The 13245-nt window shown below is 34.4% G+C and overlaps 1 protein-coding gene across 4 annotated transcripts in view; it reads left to right on the top strand.

Annotated features, from left to right (window-relative positions):
* Window positions 1–13245, top strand: part of LOC149010948 (disease resistance protein RPP5-like) — a 58857-nt gene that overhangs the window by 27329 nt on the left and 18283 nt on the right. The window contains exon 1 of one of the 4 annotated variants that reach the window (XR_016174788.1): window positions 6472–6659. The exons of the other annotated variants lie outside the window; for them this stretch is intronic. The gene's annotated coding sequence lies outside the window, so the exon portion shown is untranslated. Of the gene's footprint in view, window positions 1–6471; window positions 6660–13245 lie in introns of those variants that run through there. 4 annotated transcript variants of the gene reach the window in all.

Below are 13245 nucleotides of genomic sequence, written 5' to 3'. Positions count from 1 at the left end.
AACCTATTGCTTTTACATGAAATTCAGGCTTCGAATTGCGTTCTAAAATCCCCAAAACCAAGAGGAAAACCATTATTCAACACATTAGAAACAAAACTTAAAAAAAACCCTCGTTTTTTTTTTTTTAATAAAACAAAAACCCCATCTCAAAGTATTTCTTCTTCTTCCAATTAACAAAATCAAAACTACATTCAAATATCAAAAATCCACAAACGATTTCATTCAGTTCATTCACAAAGAGTTCCATTTCTTATCTCCAAGAATGATTCAACACCTTTCAAAATTGGTTGTTCTAGATTTCTCTTGGAGCAAACTCAACATCAAATGCTTCATCTCCTTTAATCCCGAGGGGTGGCTCAGTTGGCAATACCCAACGCTTCCACGTAGGAGGTCAGAGTTCGAATCCCCCAACGCCTATATTAATTATATATAAAAAGCGCCTTGAGGATGTAGTTGTGTGCGCGCAAGCTGGCCCGGATGAACCTCATTTCCAAAAAAAAAAAAAAAAAAAGTTCATCTCCAAGTGAATTTCCTTTGCATGCAACATCAACCTTTCATTTTAGCTATTAATTAACCGATTTTTATTTGCGGCCGCTGCTATTAGTTGCCAGTGGCCAGATCATATCATGTGCAAAAATGTACATCCAACGGTTATAAATCAAAACACAAAAATATAAATGTAAAAACAATAAAGAGAAAATATATTAGATACAAGAAGAAAGACAAGATGAGTTCAATCAGAACTAATTCATTCAGTTGAGTGCATTACAAATTTATAGTAGAAGGAGCATCTACTCTGATATGGAAATACAATATATGATTCTTGCACACAATAAGATATTCTTGATATGGAAAGATAGATTGCCGCCCAAGATAGAGGTGCATAGAATGGAATATTGACTGCCAATATTGTGTAATGAGATGGTTGTGATCTTCACCAATATTGCATCCCGAGGTAATTGAGATCTTCAATTGAAGTACAATCTCTTTGGGGTAATGGACATCCATAATAAATATTATTTATAACACTCCCCTTGGATGTCCATCAATAGATAATGTACCTCGTTAAAACCTTATTAAGAAAAACCCCTTGGGAAAAAAATCTTAGTGAAGGAAAAAGAGTATACATATCTAAATAATACGTATTGGTAGTCTGCCTCATTAAAAACCTTACCAGAAAACCCGGGACAAAACCTTGGTTAGGGAAAAGAGTGCAGACGTATTTTACTCCCCCCGATGATAACATCATTGAGTATCTTTGAATACGTACATTCCATTATCATATACCAACTTCTCAACATTTGAAGTAGGCAACGCCTCAATAAATAAACTGTCAAGTTATCACTTGAACGAATTCAATGAACATATATTTCACCATTTCATTGAAGATCAAGAGTGAAGAAGAATTTCGGTGAAATATGCTTCGTTCTATCTTCTTTGATGTATCATCCCTTCAATTGAGCTTTGCATGCAGGATAATCTTTATATAATATTGTTGAAATTCCTTCTTCTAGTAGAAGACCGCATGCTTCATGAATGTGTTGTATATTGATCTTAACCAAATATAAAATAGTTAACATTCACTTGAAAATAAATAGCATGTTTGAGATCTAGTTTTATGTAGATCGATAAATATCCCGCATCTCGCAAAACTAGTAAGTTGATATCCACATTCATAAAATAATATCATGTCAATAATTTCTCAAATATACTGAAATATATGTTTTATAACATTTCAGTGTCTTCGTATTGGAGAATAAATAAATCTTGTTAATACACTTATAGAAAATGCTACATCCGATGATGTATTATCAGCAAGATACATTAATGCCCCAATTGCACTAAGATATGGTACTTCAGACCAAGAAATTCTCCATCTGTTTTCTTGGGGTCGAAATGAATCTTTCTTTATATTGAGCGATCTCACAACCATTGGGGTACTCAATGGATGTATTTTATCTAGATAAAATCTCTTCAAAATATTCTCTATATAAGTTAATTGATGAACGAATATTTCATTCGTCAAATGCTCAATTTACAAATCAAGACAAAACATTGTCTTTTCAAGATTTTCATTTCAACTTTCTTAAAATAATCTACTGCTTTTGGAAACTCTTCAAGAGTTTCGATGATATTTAAATCATCATCATATATACTTACTAAAATTAGATCCATATCCTTTAATAAAGGCACAGTAATAAATTGGATCATTTTTATGCTTTTCATTAGTAAATATCCACTAAGAAGATTACCATATATGCCTTGATAATCTTTGAAGCCTTATTGAACAAACTTCCTAGGAATTTTCATATGCTTCATCATTTTGAATCCTTCAGGATTTTCATATATATTTCACACTCGAGTGAGCCATATAAATAGGTCTGTAATAATATCCATTAGACGCATGTCAAAATTTTCATATACCGCGCATTAATAAGATATCTCAAGGTGATTACATCCACCACAAGAGAACATGTTTCCATGTAATCAATGCCGTGCATCTCGCGAAAATTCTTGTGCCATAATTCATGATTTATATATCACGATTTTATTCTTTTTCTCATTTCATTTTTTCGCAGAAAACTCAATTGTACCCAACTCTTTATACATTCGAATGTTGGACTACGGTCCAAAACTTTTATTTTCAGCGAATTTAATTCTGCTTGAATTGCGTCTCTACATTTTGGCCAATCATTTCTTGATTTATATTCATCAACAAATTTATATTCAAGATCCTCGTCTTGTTGTATTATTTCAACAATAACATAATATACAAAAATGTTGTCGACAACTTTATCTTTTCGGTTCCATCTTTTTCCTGCAATGACATAACTAATCGAGATCTCTTCATTATTTTCAGGTACCTGAACCTCTTTTGGGGTTTTATAGAAAGTTATGTCTTCAGGATCTTCATAATCAATTGTCTCCATATTATGACCATCTTGATCATTTGCTCCTTTTCTTTTCTAGGATTTTATCTTTGGAACCGATTGATCTTCCACATTTTAAACGTGGTTTAATTTCATTTGCACTGATAGATTGTCCTGCTGTGACATCAATTCTAATTGAAGCATTTACAGCTGGAATATGAGATTTAGTAACTCTTAGCAGTCAAAGAACTCGCGCTTGATTTATAATATTTATTGCATTATCCTTTGAACTTCAAGTTCACAAGGTGTTCAGATGAGGATCTAATGAGATAATGATAATGTATACAATCAATCTCTTTTTCCAACCGCTTATTCTCTCCCCCTCATGTTGGAAAAACTAATTCATCAAAATAATACTCAGTAAGTATTGCATTAAATAAATCTCCTATCCTTAGCAATATATTGAATTATATAAGGAGATTTATATCCAACATATATTCCCAACTTTATTTTGGGACTCATCTTTGTGCGCTGTGGTGGAACAATTGGAACGTAAGCCGTACATCCAAAAATTTTAAGATGAGAAATATTTGGCTTCTGACCATAAGCCAATTGTAATAGGGAGAATTTATGACAACCTTTTGGCCTGATGCGTACAAATGATGCTTTGTTCTCATAAACAATGGTTTAGCAATTAATTGGAGACAATTAATAAATAATTTTACCAAACCATTTTGGATATAAACATTAGTAACAAAGCTATTCAACCGTAATCTCATTGTTATACAATAATCATAAAGCCCGAGATGTAAATTCACCAAAGATTATCAAGACAAACTGCCTTTATCTTATAATTCATAAATTATGCTATCAATCTCATTATTTGAGCAAACAATCTCACAAACACCAAATTGCGAGTTCATAATGAACATACATGTAACCACTTTATAGATGCATCTATTAAAATCATATATTATCTGAATGGTCCACATGATGGGTGAATGGGCCCATACATTTCACCCTCTCTATACGCTTCAAAAACGTAGAATGTTCAATCTCAACTTTAGCTGGTGAATATTAATAATAAATATTTCTTGAGAACAAACAATACAAGAAAATTCACTTAATTGAAGAATCTTCTGGTTCTTCAATGGATGACAATTGAATTTTCAATAATTTTTCGCATCATACTTGATCCGGTATGGTCCAACCGGTCATGCCAAATAATAAAATTATTGGAATCAATGTTCATTTGATTTACCCAAGCATGTGTTTCAACCATGCGATATTCGTGTAGTACAAATTGGGAGAAATATCTAATAACTTTGTATAGATATTACTTATACCATTATTTGTAGTCTCAATTTGATAATAATTTTGGCAAATAGCCTTGAAACTTAATAAGTTTCTTTGAGACTTACTACAAAATAATGAATTATTTATAACCAATTTTATCTCCCAGATAATAATAGATTAGCTCTTCGGGAGCTTCCAATCAATGTTGTACTACCGATTTTATATGAACATTGGCTTCCGCATCATCAAATAAGAGAAATATGTATATTTTTCTCTCAGTATAATATGCGTCACAGCATATAAGAGAATATTCAAATTCTTCATCAAAATGAAACAAAATATATTAAAAGATATATAGAAAGTCAATAAAAAAAAATTATATAAGAAAAAGATTAAATTTAAGATAAACTAACATATGAGATGAGATTTGAAGAGAAAAGAATTACATAATCAAATCTTCAACTATTATCTTTAAAGAAGTTTGCAGCATCTAGATATGTAGTATCTGTGAGGCCATCAAAATCATTCCTTTTATAGGCAAAAATTGCTCAAGTATCATGATTTTGAAAAATCTAATTTATCTCCACATTATTTTTATTTCTTTAATTAAGGCTTGACAAAACTTAATTAAATATTGTGGAGTATGACAAATACATGTCTAATGGCTTTCATACCACATTGGTAACAAATATTATCTTCACTCATTGAATTGTTATATTGAGAATCATTATTATTCTCTTATTTATTTCCATAATAATGACGGTAATTATTCCGTCTTTTGTCTCATCCTCTTCCACAACATGACCATAATTTTAATTTTGCCTTCTTTCGGGCATATCATGAATTGTTGCATTCACTTCAGGGAATGGAACAGGAACCAATAAGACGAGCTTCATGACTTTTCATTAATAGTCCATTATTTTACTCACCCACAAATAGGCATGATATCATTCAGGTATTTCTTAAAACTCCTTTTACAATATTACTATTGTAACAACAAATCGAAACTTGAAAATTTGTCGATATTTTCATGAATAATATTTTCTCCTTATAATTTCAAAAGAGAATTAATTTCAAAAACTACGGAATCGTATTTATTTACGCTTTCAAATCTTGCAACTTCATGTGCATCCAGAGAACCGTATTTATTTACGCTTCAAATCTTGCAACTTCATGTGCACCAGAATCGTTCTTTCCTTTCAAATCTTGCAACTTCATGTGCATCTCAGAATCGTATTCATTTACGCTTTCAAATCTTGCAACTTCATGTGCATCTCAGAATCGTATTCATTTACGCTTTCAAATCTTGCAACTTCTGTCATCCTGTACCATTCATTTACAATTTCAAATCTTGCAACTTCGTGCATTTAACAATATTTGTGGTGCCAAGCTAGCAACCACTATATACAATAAATAAAACCACAATCGTTAAAGCAACATAATATCTTATTATTTGATTGATTCTTAGATTCAATAAAACACATACCTTTTATCATGATGCACTTACATTTCAAGATGGACAAGGTAAACTCCATTGTTTACAAAAACGGCGAGGAGGTCGATCATTCTTTTCACTTTGGAATAGAAAACATAATGATACATAGTCTCTTGCCTTTCTTCTCAAAACGCAATACTTCGCGGATTCGTTCTTCGAGCGGAATCGTGCGATAACGGTTATAAAATAAAGAGAAATATATTAGATACAAAGAAGAAAGACAAGATGAGTTCAATCGAACTAATTCATTCATTGAGGCATTACAATTTATAGTAGAAGGGCATCTACTCGATATGGATATACAATATATGATTCTTGCACACAATAAGATATTCTGATATGGAAAATAGATTGCCGCCCAAGATAGAGGTCATGAATGGAATATTGACGCCAATATTGTGATGGTGGTGGATCTTCACCAATATTGCATCCCGAGGTAATTGAGATCTTCAATTGGAAGTACAATCTCTTTGGGGTAATGGACATCCATAATAAATATTACCCACCAAAATATAATATTACTCCCTCCTCTTTTTTTTTTTCTCTCCCCCCCCTATTTTTTGGGGGGGGGGGGGGGGGGCCCCCCCTCCCCGGGCGACGCACCCCACCCACCCGCCCCCCCCCCCCCCCCCCCCACCGCGGGGGGCGCCCCCCCCCCCCCCCCCCCCACCCCCCCTTTTTTTTTTTTCTCCCCTCTCTCTGGGGGGGGGGGGCCCCCCCCCCCCCCCCCCCCCCCCCCCCCCCCCCCCCCCCCCTCCTCTCCTTCTTCCCGCGCGCCCCTGTGGGTGCCCCTTTCCCCCTCCCCCCCCCTCTCTCCTCCTGTCTCTGTAGATAATGTCTGTAAAAGGGAAGGACGTTAAGGTAGCTACAAAAGGGTCGTCGGGAAAGAGGAAACGCGATGATGCGGACAAATCTTTGAAACGGAAGAAAAACACTTCTGGTGTACTCCAGTTTTTCGACGTCGCAGCCGAGGTCGAAGACGAAAGCGAAGAAGATTGGTACAATTCCGTCTTATTCTTCCAAATTTCCGATTCTGCTTCCTCATGTATTCTATACTTTATAGGGTTTTGTTTTCCGTCATTTTCTTCTGATTCTTCACCTTATTCCGACCTTACGGTATTTAGGGCTTTTGGTGGGTATGATCTTAGGGTTTGATTCGGGTCATGTATATTCTGTGAATGCAAATGTGAGTGCATATAATTGGTTTTATGTTTATCTGACATTTATTATTTTTTTTTTTTTGGGTTAAATGCTTTTCTGACATGCATTAAGGGCCTTGACTGTATTTTGTACTTATATGCACTGAATGCTCTCAGGTCTATAAGCGGATGCATGTCATGGGGTTTGTGGGCTTGTGGGTTTAAAATGCAAATTTAGGAAAATAAAAGGTCTTCAGTGTAATTTAAATATTTGTATTTACACCTATATCCTGCGTTTTGATTTATAACCGTTGGATACACATTTTTACACATGGCATGATCCTTGCCACGCCGCAAATAAAATCCCTAATTAACAGTCCTCTAACCTCACTTCTTAACTTGCTCTCCATAATTGCTGCTCTTTTCTTTATTTTTTCCCCATTGGATTTAACAAAGAATATGAGAGGACTTACCATACGTTTCTCATATTCTTGGTTCAGTATGAGCTAATCCTAAACCACAAACCACATGGTTAACTTCTAAATTAACAATTCTCAAGCCCACCACCTAATTCATAAAACTAGTATTAATATTGAGCCCATGTAAATCCATTTACTTCCATAAGTAAAAATGACCTATTCTCCAATTCCTTATTATTCCTTCTCAAGGAGCCCATTAAGGAAACTCCAGCCCATTAATATGAATAAAATGAGAACTCATTTAATTGCAAGAGACTCTAATTTCACATTCAAAATCATATATGGCAATATTAATGAAATCAAGACATCTCTATTGGTCAACAAAATAAAATATTTTTTTATTGCTAGATACGTGCATAGTAAAGTAAACTAAACAACTACGTTAAAATCACGCACGCTGTGCTTCACCTAAGTTACCTCTCCTCTCGATCCCTGATAGTTCCAAATGTATAATATTATTGAATTCACAAAATAATGTTGGGCAATATATCTTCCATGAGGTGAAAATGATATTGCACGACAGAAGGGCTAATACCTTTGATGTCAACTATAGACCAACCTAATACCTCTTTATCCTCCTTCAACAATGGATCAACTCTTCTTTTTGATCAGAAGTTAAATAAGAGGCAATAATGATAGGAAGAGTATTATCTTGTCCGAAGATAAGCATACCTTAAATTAGAAGACAACTCTTTCAATTCTAGCTTGGGGGCTTAATGTTTGAGGGTTTAAGAATGGAGATCGATAGAGGTTCACTAGGCTACAGAGGAGTTTAAAGATTTATGACCTCTAAAAAGAAAGTTTCACTATCATCATCCAACATATCCGTACATTATTGAAATTTCGAGTCAAATTCAATAACAAAGTTATTAACTATCATCAGGAAAATCTAGAAACTCCACAAGCATATTGTATCTTCGTCCCTATGCAGTTGTTTCCCTATTCTGGACACGTTAAATTCCACAGTTTGATTTCCAAAGGATAATTATAGGAGGTTGTTCTAACAATTGATTAATGCATTACTTGTAGCCAAACATGGCCTTCTTGAATTTTGAGATCATATTCTTGGTTGAGAAAGGCTTAGTATCTAACACGATAAAATCAACTGGTTAAAAATAAATTCTCTCACCTTGAGTAAAACATCCTAAACCATCCCTTTAGGAATCTTAACTAACCTATCTATCAATTGAGTAGTAGTTCTAGTTGCTTCTAATTTTCCTAATCCTAGTTGCTTATAGAGCACCAAAATCAAGTTAGGCATGCTCAATGTAAGTGTTGCCTATGATATAAGCTATGGTAGAGTCCGTGGATCATTGTACTTGGCAGTTATAGGTTGAGTAATTATGGAACTGATGTTACCTACCAAGAATATGTTTTTGAAAACACTAGTGATTCTTTTGTGAGTGCATAGATCTTTAAAGACCTTTGCATATATGGGTATTTGATACATAGCATCAAAAGACGGATATTCACTTCTACCTATTGGAAGACACATAGAAAAATTTGAGGGAAACTCAAGTTTCGACTAGGTGAAAATGGGAAACCTAGGTGGGAAGCTAGGAAATTTTAAGGAAACTTAGGACTTTTTTGTGCAAGTTTCGATATGAAGTTTCGATAGGTTTTGGGGAGTATTTTAGCGTGGGACTTTGTATTTAAGCTAATTAGAGTATAAAGAACATATTGACTATATTTTGCTAAAAAAGTCAATGTAGATATGTCATTTAATGTACATAACATCAATGTAAAGTTGTTTGAAAAGTACGCTATAAACTTAAGTACTTAAGTACATAGCATTCAATATATAATTTCTAACTTCAAAACATCAAATACAAAGTAACTGACAATAAAATGAAAGTACAACTCAGTGCCAAGAGGAGTGCCTCGGTGGATCCATCCTATATGCCGAGTAGTACTATGCCTATAACATCCCCTCCTCCAACCAACGAACATAGACATCCCATGACATTTTATGCCTATGGTTGTTAAGGTAATCGACAACTGTAACTTTATAAGTCTGGAAAGCAAAATGCCTAAGATAACCAATCTGAGGGAATACTTAATTTGGATAGGGGAAGTTTTGATGGAGGGGGTACTTGGGGAAATATGAAAGAAACAAAAAATTGAAAATATGGAAAAGCTACAAAACTTGCAGGAAAAAGTCTCAGTTTCCACGAAATTTCCGAAGTTTCCACCAAATTTCCCAGGTTTTCACAAAATTTCCCAAGTTCCACAAAATTTTCCATGTTTCCCACAAAATTTGGGAATTTTTTTCTCATGAACCAGCTGGTCTAGCTAGGTTGAACCAAGTTTTGAGGTTTCGACGTTTCGACAAAATCTCAACAATTTCGATCGAAACTTGGGATTTTTTTTTCCGGTCCCCTTGTTTTTCGTTTCGAGGTTCCAAAAATGGGAAATTTCCGCAAGTTTCGATGGAATTTTGTTCTATGGCATAGAAAAAAATTCGAGGGAAACTAACTTTCGATCAGGTGAAAATGGGAAACCTAGGTGGGAAACTAGAAAATTTTGAGAAAACTTAGGACTTTTTCATGCAAGTTTCGACAGGTTTTAGGGAGTATTTTAGGGTGAGACTCTACATTTAAGCTAATTAGCGTATAAAGAACACATTGATTGTTTTCTGCTAAAAAAAGTCAATGTAGATATGTCATTCAATGTACATAACATCCATGTAGAGTTGTCCGAGAAGTACACTATAAACTTAACTACTTAAGTACATAACATTCAATATATAATTTCTAACTTCAAAACATTAAATACAAAGTAACTAACAATAAAAAGGAAAGTACAACTTAATGCCAAAAGGAGTGCCAACAGTGAATACATCATGTGAGCTGAGTAGTACTATGCCTGTAACATGCTCTCCTCCAACCAATGAACATAGACATCCCATGACATTTTATGCTTATGGTTGTCAACAACTGTAACTTTATAAATCTGGTCATCAATATGCCTAAGATACCAGTTTGAGGGAATACACAATTTGGATAGGGAAGTCCTGATGGAGGGGGTATTTGGGAAAACATGAAAGAAACAAAAAAACTGAAAATTTGGAAAAGCTACAAAACTTCAAGAAAAAGTCCTAGGTTTCTATGAAATTTCCTAGGTTTCCACGAAATTTTTCATGTTTCTATGAAAATTTCCAAGTTTCCAAGAAATTTCCCATGTTTCCCATGAAATTTGGGATTTTTTTTTCTCATGAACCAGCTGGTCCAGCTGACCAGGTTTCGACAGGTTTAGACGTTTTGATAAGTTTCGACAAAATTTCGACTGTTTCTATCGAAACTTGGGATTTTTTCCTGTCCCTTAGTTTTTCGTTTCGAGGTTCCTAAAATGAGAAAATTTGGTGGAAATTTCACAAGTTTCAATGGAATTTTGTTTTATGATCGTAAGTATTGTTGTACTGATTATTCTAATAAAATGCACTTACATTTTCATTTGTGGTAGTGCCCTTAAAGGTGTTGGGGTATTCCTTCATGATGTGTCTAGGTGAGTGACATCAATTACACATAGAATTTGGTGATTGATGTGGTGAGTGGGTTTGGTGCTTTGAAAATAATGGCTTCAGTCCTCTTAACGAGGCTTTCAAGATGAGCTTCTTTAGCTGCGATTCCATCAACATGAGAACCTCTACTTCCTATTGCTTTTTCATTCTTTTGAGTGGACTTCCATTCTCTTGTCTTTTCAACTAGTTCAACTAAAAAATCTCAAGCCTCATTTTCATCATAATAACTAGTGAAACTTGAAGGAACCTTAGACTAGCATTTGCTTGTTATTATTATCAATCCCATCACAAATTATTTGGCAAAGAAGCCATTTTTCAATTCCATGATGGGGACATTCTTGGAGAAGGCCTTGGAACCTCTTTATAAGTTTAGAAAAATGATTCTTGTGGCTTCTGTCTAAACTACATAATATCACTCTTAAGTTTATCTGTTTTATATAATGGAAAAAACTTCTTGAGGAATGTCTCTATGAATTGACTATAAGTTGTGATAGAATTGGTTGGTAGTCCACAAAGCCACTTCTTTGCTCAATCCTTAAGTGAGAAGAGAATGCATCTAAATATAGTAGCATTATCATTGAATTGTTGTATCTTAATGAGTACACATATCTTTTCAAATTCTCTCAAGAATGAATATGCATCTTCTGGGAACAACCCATGAAAGTGGGATAACATAGTGATGAATTGAGACTTAAGTTCATAGTTATTCCCCTGGGTTCCAAATAAGTTCATGCATGAGGGTTGTGTTGTCTTAGTAGAGTAGAACCTATCCTTCAAAAGTTTTAGGTGAAGTTATGTCACCTATGGTCACAGTAAATACTCCCACAAGTTGATTGGTAGAATCACAAATGCAGATACACATACGCTAACCACCTAATGAAAAGAAAAGAATATCAATACTAATAATAAGCCACAAAATACAATGGATCTCTCTTTTTTCTCTAATTTGAAAATGGGTTCCAAAGTATGCCCAACAATCTCAAGTAGAAGGTGCAAAGGAGTCCTGGGATCAAAACTGAAGGGGAAGTCAGAAGTAGTGAATTTCCCCCCAAATATTGAAATGATGATTCCAAAGCCATAAGGTTGCCGTATAGCTCGGTGCTATACAAGTTGACAACAAAGGAATCTGTATAGTCTTTAGCACAACCTACGATTGAATCCTACGGACAGTAGAGTGGGAACTACTATACATTTTTGTTTCTACTCTACTTATGAGTAGTATCATTGAATTCTTTTTTCTTTTTCTCAATTAAAAAAAAAACCCCTTCAATTTACCTAAATTGAGAAAAACCAATTGGATAATACTTACCTGGAAGCCACATACTTTTTTGTGAAATTAAAATAACCACAAGAGCAAGTATCATGTAGCTGATGATCGAACACAAGGAGATGTACCTCCTAATTTAAATCTCTTAAGGTAACGCAACAGTGAGATGGGATTTTTTAATTAATTAATTAAACTAAACTAACCGCCCTAAGAATGCATCTAATAAAATCTGACTTGGGAATTAAAATAAAACCCCCTAACCATTCATACTCTAATAATTAAAAAAAACCCTAATGATTCATACTGTAGGCATCTTTGATTGAGGTCTCATGGGGGAAGGGAAATGATAACAAAATGCTGAAAGTAAATTCCTAACCTAAGAACATAAAGGGTAGATTGAAGCGGTAATTGGAGGGGGAGAGAGAAGACTATTGAAGAAGGCTATTTACTTGAACTCTTGAAAGAGAAAAATTGATCGTTTTGAAATTCTACCTTCCGTATTTGGGTTAAACCAGATAGGAAATTGCTAGACCTAGAGAAAGGAGAATCCCACTAACAAACTTGAATTGGAATGAGTCTTAAATTTGCATTGATCAATATTAATAGTTACACTTGCATTAATTAAAAAGAAGTAAACAACTAAATATGACTAATTCCAGTAGAGAGATTACATGTAAATTTGAAACCTAAATGCATTAAGTCTAATAATTGAAACCCACAAAGCAACAAATTAAGGAGAAGAAACTGTAACCCAAATATAAGTTTGAGAGGGGTATTTAAGAAGGTGAGAGTAGAGGCAAGGAAAATAAGGAAAGAGTAAAATAAAATAAAAATAATGGTGGCTAGATAAAATAGTTATTTGTATGCAAACACTATCGAGGACAGATGCTCATCACAGCTTCCTTTCATATACACCATACAAGCTCAGAGCATATCCTTTGGTACTAGGTTTCTTCTATCCTGGGATGAAGTGCATACCGATTCTTTACAATAAGTTTGTTGAGTCCCCTATGGTCGATGCATATTATCAAGGTGGCATTCTCCTTCACAAATAATAGTGGCACCCCCATTGAAGATATGTTGGGTTGAATGAATCCCTTATGAAGTAGAACCTTCAATCAACTGGTGCCATGTAGTGGGCTGCCTTAGACATTAGAGCTGTCCCAAGGACCAAATCTA

Source organism: Hakea prostrata, chromosome 7 (genome assembly GCF_041222555.1).
Source record: "Hakea prostrata isolate BN-2017 chromosome 7, UWA_Hpros_2, whole genome shotgun sequence".
NCBI classification, from domain to species: Eukaryota; Viridiplantae; Streptophyta; class Magnoliopsida; order Proteales; family Proteaceae; genus Hakea; species Hakea prostrata.
This window is presented reverse-complemented; position numbering and strand designations above follow the sequence as displayed.